The 7,955-nt window shown below is 38.8% G+C and overlaps 1 long non-coding RNA gene across 1 annotated transcript; it reads left to right on the top strand.

The window, feature by feature from the left end:
• The first annotated feature begins 1,498 nt into the window (after positions 1–1,498).
• LOC306804089 lies at positions 1,499–7,577 on the top strand. Its single transcript, XR_013774796.1, has 2 exons — positions 1,499–1,824; positions 6,997–7,577. It is a non-coding gene; the product is annotated as an uncharacterized lncRNA (long non-coding RNA).
• The last annotated feature ends 378 nt before the right edge of the window (positions 7,578–7,955 follow it).

The following is a 7,955-nucleotide window of genomic DNA, read 5'->3' as shown; positions in this document are numbered from 1 at the left end:
CTATTTTAAACTCTCCTCTTTCCCCAATCTCTCCTCTTTGATTAGTTTTCAGTATGTTAAATTGGGTAAACAAATAGGTGGTGGATTGATAATTGTGAAGCTGGTTGATTCCTTGTCCTCTTATGTGCCTAAAGGACAGTAGTCTTCTTTAATGAACCTATTAATGTACCATCATTCCTTCTACAGAGTATAAATATATGGTAATATGAGGTCTGTTTTCTTGTCACCACACATCACCACTTCTATTTGAAGAAAACAGAATAATGCACCAAATGTAATATTACAGTCAAATGGAAAGAAAATTCACGGTTTCTACTGTCAAAAAGAAAAAGCAGAAAAATAATTTGAATAGAATTGCAATTTACCCTGTTTGGTGTAAAAGAATACCAATTTATTTTATAAACTAAGATAATTTTAAGATTTCAACAGTTTCAGTGAAGTTTAACAATTCTGTGTAAGGTGGATATTTTTGTCCCCATTTGTTGTATTCTTCATCCTGTGCAATAGAAACCAGTCTAGGTTGAAGGTTACTAACACTGACAAATGATCAAAGTGCTTATTTTATTTTTATTAAACAATCTCCTAGAGTTTTTTGTCTCCAGAAACATAAATAATAAACCTGCAAAAGCCTTATTTGCAGAAATATACCCTAGGAAAGAGAAGGGGGCATATTTTCCTGACAAAGCCAAAAAGTTGGAGAGAAAGACCAAATAACACAATCTGGCTTAGTGCCCAGCAAGTTACTGGAGAAGATTATTTGGTAATAGACAAGAAAATACACTTGGGCTCTACATCATTCACAGATACAGGCTGGAACAGCCAAGAATGGCTCTTCTGTTTTTGGAGGAGGGGTTGTTAATTAGCAGTTCTGTAAGGATCTTAACTGATGCAGACTTAGAGCTAATAGTGGTACAACAGAACTACCTTTTTTATTTTTTAAGCCAAGTCTTCTTATTATTTCCATCAGACATAGAATTTCAAATATTGGCAATAGCAACACCACAGACTACAGGTATAAGTAAGGCAGTGTTCAGGTAATCCAAAGTTTTATCTGAGGGCAAATACCTGCAGGTAGCATCCTATTGGTACAAAAAGCTTAGATTGTCTTTGCTTGGAATATTTAATTTTATTTGCAAACACCTGTCAACAGAATAGTTGTGGCTTACTTTTCAAACATATCTTGTCCCACCCATTCAAGAAAGCATTTTATTTTATTTTTGAAGCTACTAGTCATTAAATACTAAAAAGAACAGCTGGACTTACACTATGTAAGGAAAGATACAATTTCTCCTTTATTTTGCATATATCAAATGACAACCTCTGGTAATGCTTGTAATACCTGCCAGGTGATACAGAACCAATTAGTTAAATGCCCTAATGCTTAGGTTTGTTGACCTTGCACCATGGCAATATGTTGGTGTAAGTGGCTGGAAGCTGGGCAGAATCACTCAGTTACCAGGAGGCTGGAGACTCTCCCTATTGCAGAGCCTGTGGTAAGTAAAATAAGAGTTTTCTGTGTGGAGAATGGACAGGCTCTGAGCCTTCTGCATCCTGGCTGAATGGAGATGGGCTCCTGCAATTTTGTGGAGCATTAATATAAGCTAAACTCTCAAGAGTGCTCAAGCCTACAGAGGTGTGCCTGCAGTTGCTGTGAAGGTCTGCAGCCTGTAGGGGATGTGTACTTTGGCAGCTGAGCTGTTTGTGTGTCTACTGGACCCATTCACCACAGGAATGGAACTTTAAACTGTGCCTTGAATCAGCTGTTGGGAGGAGTCATCAGGGAAGATGAATAGGCTCACTGTCAGCTGAGCTCTTTGCACCCAGGTATGTCTTTCAAAGTGATATATACTTGTCTGTTCTCTCTTGCCTTCGCACCTTTTTGTTTCTGAAAGTACCAAAAGATATTCTTTTATCCTCTATAAAAGTTTTTGCATGTGGGAAGAAGATGGCGAAAAGTAAATTGGTTTTGCTCTGTCAAAGAAAATGGATTTAAAATATCTATTAGGACTGAAGGGCACTTATCTAAGTCTCTTCTTAGGCATTTCATCTTGTAAACAGTTTGATCTAGAAGGGTGACTGACAAGTCTTAATCACTGTTTTCCTTTACAGAGGAACATGCAAGGGTTACAGTATTTTTTGCTCTAGTTCTGGCATTTGTCCTAAGCTGCCTTTGATGTGTTGTCCCAGGCAGCTGCCTATCCCTACAAGAGCTGCCAAAAAGCCTTTCCTCTGGCTAGGTGAGGAGCTTATTTCATTTAGAGTCTGTTATTCTAATTGTGTACTATGATAACAAATACTGTGTGCTAATCACTGTCCACTTAAACAGGAAAACCACATATTCTTCATACCTATGTGAGTGATACTGGAGCATTCCTTTCTTGCCTGTTGCAACTTTCCTTTGCAGTAACAGATACAAATGTCTTTCAGGTTGGATAAATGGTTCACACAACATGTTTCTTTTGACAGACAGTCTTTGCAGCTGAAATTCGTGCCTATTGTTTCAAATTTCTCCACTATCTTCTCTGTAGAATTCTTTGCAGAAGCCTCTAGACAAAAACTTTGGGCCTGCAAGGGGCAAATAATGAGAAACACGTTTCTAATGAGTAATAATTACAGGTTTAAATAGCTGGCACAATCAGTGTTCAGTGATTTCATTATTAGATGGCACCGTAATTTATGCTAATCCTGATAACGGTTCCGGATGAGAGAGGTCCAGACATAGGCGATTGCACTGCAATTATTTACACCCTGTATTTCTGAAACAATAGATATGGTAATTTGGAAATCAGATGACTATGATTTCATTTATTCTGGTAGGAAACACATGTAACAAGTTGTGTCAACAACCATAAAATTAAATAGGATTATTTGATTTCCAGTTCTAAGTTTATTCCTTGTTAGCTTTCACTGCCCTAGACAACCCATGAACCAACGGCAGTTTATTTGGGGAGACATGGATTTTTAAAATTTTTTACCCTTTTGCAAGTCTTGCATTTGGATATATGTTCTCAGTGTAAGTGAAAGTGGGGGGTTGAATTTCATGAGTCTGCTTCCATGTAGCTACCACCTTTGTAATTACTGCAAACAAAGCCAAACCTTTCAATTTTCTTCTTTTTACTCCACTGGGCTCTTGTGCAAGTAAACCATCAGTATCCTGAATTTTCTGATCAAATTGTGCCAGTGTGGTGGGTGGGTAGTAGGACATCAGGGAGTATATCAGAGTGGAAAATAAATGTTTTAGAGGGGAAAATAAATGGAGGCTGGAGTGATTCCAGTATGCAGAACACTGAGAAAACCTTTAGCAGGCGAACCTGTGCTTCAGTCTCAGGTTCATTTCTCAGCACCTCAGTTGAGCCAAACAAGTCAATGAGACTGTTCATGTGTTTGAAGCCCATGCTACGTGCTTCGTGTGACTGCAAGATCAGGTCTCTGGTGTAAATAGTGAGGTAATAGTCTGTTGATTGTTGGAAGTTCCTGGAACAATCAGGACTCTGGTCTTTCTGCCAAAGTATTATTCACTGCAATTAGGACAATGAACAGCACTAAAATTCTATTCACTGCACCTCTGATCTGTTCCTCTGGTGAACTTGTGCAGTCTTTCTTAACACTTCAAACTTGAAAATTGCTGTTGGTATTAGTGAAATAGATGTGCATGTTTTAGGAAGGAATTTTTTAATCTAAAATGTGGTCTGGATACTAATGACCAGTGTGTATAGCTTGCATTTCTTTTCTGTGATTGCTGGTACTTTGCTGCAGGAGGGGGTAAAAAAATGCATGCAAATAATGTAGCTGTTCATAGAAAAGAGACAATGACTGCTGAAGAGCTCATCAGTTTGCAATATTTTTATCCTGGTGTATCTTAAATAGTCTCTACCATCAAGTATTTTGTGATATGATGGAAGGTCTGGGTTGGCCCTTGCCATACACAGGTGGTTGGCAGTGCCACAGGAATGGGGGTGTTGGGGTAGCTTTGCCCGCAGCTCAGCAGTGTCTGGGCTGCCAGGACTCCTGTGTGTTTCTGTCCATCTCTCTGCTCCCTAGTGCTCTTGCTGGCTTTGCTCACACCCAGGCTCCTGCTGCTGCCCTCCCCAGCCTCCTTGGGCAAGCAGCAGGGTGAGGCTGGCCTGGGTGCTGTGCCTAGGAGGCTTGGCTGCTCCTGGGAAGCTGAGGATTGCTTTTGTGAAAGCTGAATGTGCATGCAGCTGTCAGCTCCCAGCAGAAGGGGGGGAAAAATGACTGCTGAACAAGCTAGTGTAATCCTCATAGTTGAGAGTGGACAGTTAGAGAGGCTTGGAAAATCACATCCAGAGGCTTTGGTAAACTTATCTGAATGGCTCAAGGTATTTAAGTTGAGACATCTCACAGGAAAGGCTCTTGCTGTGGTTTTGACACTATGCTGCTTTCAGCATAGCTTGGCTTTCTGATAAGACATTCTTTGTGGTATGTAGATTTCTATTTCTGACCATAGCTTGCCCTGGAAGGACACAGGAAAAAAACAAAGAGGTGAAGCTATAAAACCGTCTTACCCTGGGTTTTTGTACCTGACAGTATTATTCTTTTAGTGTTTTGGGCAGGTGAAGCTACAGCTTAATTCCCACTTTATATGAAGATAGTTGCTTATGTGTTGAGTAGAAATACAAATTTCTAGAGGGAGAAACCTGATGGCAGAGTACAATGTGTTGTCAGTGTCAGGATGGTAGCTGTCTAAAGCAGACTTCATTGTAATCAGCTTGTCTTAAGCTTTATATGCAACACATTAACATTCCAGCTTGGAGTTGTATGATACCAAACCATGCTTACGAAAGAAACACTCCAGGATCTTGATCTCTTCCAGAAAATTTTCTTCATTTGCAAGCTTAATTTATAAATAAGGGAATTCCACAGAGCTGCATCTTAATTACACAGGATAATATTCTGTGTTTATATGTTGAAACCAGTGGATGTAAACCACTTCATGTTGGAGTCCTACAGCATGCAACCCAGAGTAAAAGGGTCTGCTTTTGTCATGGTTAAGATAAATAAAGATTTAACTGGAGGAAACATCTCCATTCTGTAATTGTTTTATGTGGAAGTTATGAATTGCTTTTCTGCTGTGTAATATAAACAGTTTTTCAAAATGCTAGTGTTGTGTTATTGATATTTAAGATCACCTCATTAATCATCTTGGGGAGTAACAAAGTCATCTAAGTTCACGGATTCACTTCCTAAAGTGGATATTAATATAGAGGAGAGAAGAAACAACGTTTTAAAATACAATATTAGTAAACCTCTGGGCAGGAGTAAAGATTAATTTGAAAGGACTCGGTACATAGTAAAAAGATTTCCTAATGCTGTGGAAATGATCTCCTCAGAGGTCAGGTATGCAGTGTGGGGAGCAGAAAAGAAACTGGATGAATGCAAGTGGTGGTGAGTGTCATGCAGAAGAATATCCTAAAGTGTCAGTAGGTTACCTTGGTTGTGTTTGCATTTGGAGAACCAAGATGGAAAGCAGGATTAGGCTGGCCTCTTGAGCTGTGATTAAAAAGTGGGAAAAACAAATAATTTTATTAGAAGGAAAGGTATAAATCTTACCCTTGCTGTCTCTGCAAGTTATGTGAACTCAGTGGGAAAAAGTAGAAAAGAAAGGCAGCTCAAGGAGCTTACTCAAGCTGAAGGAGACAAGGCAGCTGCCAGGGTTAGAAAGAGGAGTGATCTCACTCACAGGGAAGCACAGGAGGCTGTGGAAGCACCAGAGATGTGGTGGGAGAAGCAGTAATTTGTCAGTGTTTGCCTTTGTCCCTTGTGTCACATAAAGATGCCAAAATAAACGTTTGCCATACACAGTGGTCAAAAGTGTGTGCATCAGCTTCCTTTGGTGTAAATGCCAACAGGTGTGATGGGGAACTGGGAGTATATGTAGATATTCAAGGATGTTCAAGAGCTTATGAGAAGGAGAAAGATAAAGTCTACATTAAGAATGAAATAAGTTGTTTGCTTTTGACCCTGGACACCTTTGCAATCTATGGAATTAGTGATATTGCATTATAATCTCATTTACAAGGTTTCCTCAAAGGTAAAATAACAAGGACTACCAAGAGTAGTGCCTTCAGAAATGAACAGCTTTCAGCTGAAGCTAAAAGGCCTTTATTGACCTCTGTAACTGTCATGTAGTACATTTCTGTCTGTTTGAGTGATGGGAAGGATTTCTCATTGTTCTCACAGTATTTGGAAGTGAGTCAGGAAAATGCATAATGCATTTTTATATGAACAAAAAAGTACAATATGAACTTTTAAATGAATGTTCAGGTGTAAGTCATCAAAAAGGCATATTTATATTTTTTGTGTGAATTTTTTAGAAAAGTACAACTGCTTGTTGAGGTGCCATCTGCAATGGATGAAGTAGAAGGAAAAAGTGAAAGTAAATATTTTGTCTCTCTTTTTTTTTTTTTTTCTGATAATTTTATGAGAGAAAAGCTGCTATTAATGAAAAGATATCTAAGTCTCCATGTCTGAAATGCATATCAAAACCTAAGCTACTTCTGCTGTGGACAGCCTGGGGAGTAGTTTGATTTATTTCTGATGTTTCTTTAGGATTCAGAATCTGGGTTTGGCATTGGAAAACATTGGAGACAGGATTTGAGGAGGGTCTGTCAAAAAACCCCTCAGCAATTGGGTACATGGGCCTGCTTTTGGTACAGCTTAACCTGGCACTGCTTCAGTGTTTGCAAGAGCAGATCTGAGCTTTATGTTCAAGTTGTTTGTTATCCAAATCTTTGGATGAAGGGGAGGTTGGGCTATTGGCCCAACTGCTGCTTTGACCTTCCTGTGGACAAAATTTTCAGGGTGAGAAATTGAAACAAAAGGATTGCTAATAATTCAGAGCAGGACTCATTCATTCTCTTCTGTAGTGGACTTAAACAATTTCTGCCATTTCATAAAATTTTTCGAGTTGACCTTTCTCCCCTAAATTTTCCAACTATTTACAGTATTGCATATTGTACTTCTCTCACCTCTTAGAATGAAGACAAATCTTGTGGATTCTGACTTCCTTACATCCAGCTCCTTCTCCCATCCACAGTCTTCCCTGGATATTTTCCCCATGTGCCCTTAAGTGTCTGTCACAAGAGGATGCTTCCAGCTGACTGTGGTATCCAGAAGCTACAACAGTGCAAATAAAATATAGTAACAGGAAACTGCAATGCTCAATTATCCACTATAGCTACCTGGAGTAGCTCTGGAAATGTGGCCAGGATGTACCAAATCCTAGCCTTGGGCAACCCCAGGGTACCACTGCTGATGCCAGAAGTGTTGCACAGTGCAAAGGAAAGCTTAATACATGAGGCATCTGTCAGAGAGGAGGAAAGGGAGAATGAAATGAAATGTATGGTTGTTGTGTAAATAAAAAAAAATGAAGGTGTGGTATAGGATTAGAATAAGTAAATACGATGTACATTTGTGAATATTGTACAAATGAAAGTTAACAATTGATTCTATTTGGAGACTGACTTTTTAATGAGAGAACATTCATGTGTTTTATGTTGTTTTAATCACTGATTTAGGGCAATTCAACAAGGAATAAAAAAAATGCATTTTATATTATTTTTTAAAGTGAAAAATGTATTTCTCTTGCATTTTTTTTCTCCTGCCTGTCTTTAAGAACCCTGATAGAAGTTCAGAGCTGTAGACTGGCTCACAAGCAAGAGGCCACTGCTGCTTTAAAAGCAATTCAGTTTTAATACAACTTATTTTTGATGCAAGATGCACTGAATGGCTCAGAGAATTAGTAAAAAACAAACCCTTTGAAGTCTTTAATTTCTTTATTTCAGCATCTAATAGGGCCCGGTTTTATAGAGATGGAAGTTTGTGTACTTCATTTAAAAAAACCCAAACCCTGTAATTAGCATTAATTATCCTTTCTGGAGAGGTCTTTGGAAAAAAAGCCAAGGATTAGCTGAAAGGAGGAGCAGACATGCCTT

The sequence above is a fragment of the Erithacus rubecula genome (genome assembly GCF_903797595.1).
Source record: "Erithacus rubecula genome assembly, chromosome: 6".
Taxonomy (NCBI): Eukaryota; Metazoa; Chordata; class Aves; order Passeriformes; family Muscicapidae; genus Erithacus; species Erithacus rubecula.
Note: the sequence above shows the minus strand (reverse complement) of the source record. Positions and strands in the feature narration are given on the sequence as shown.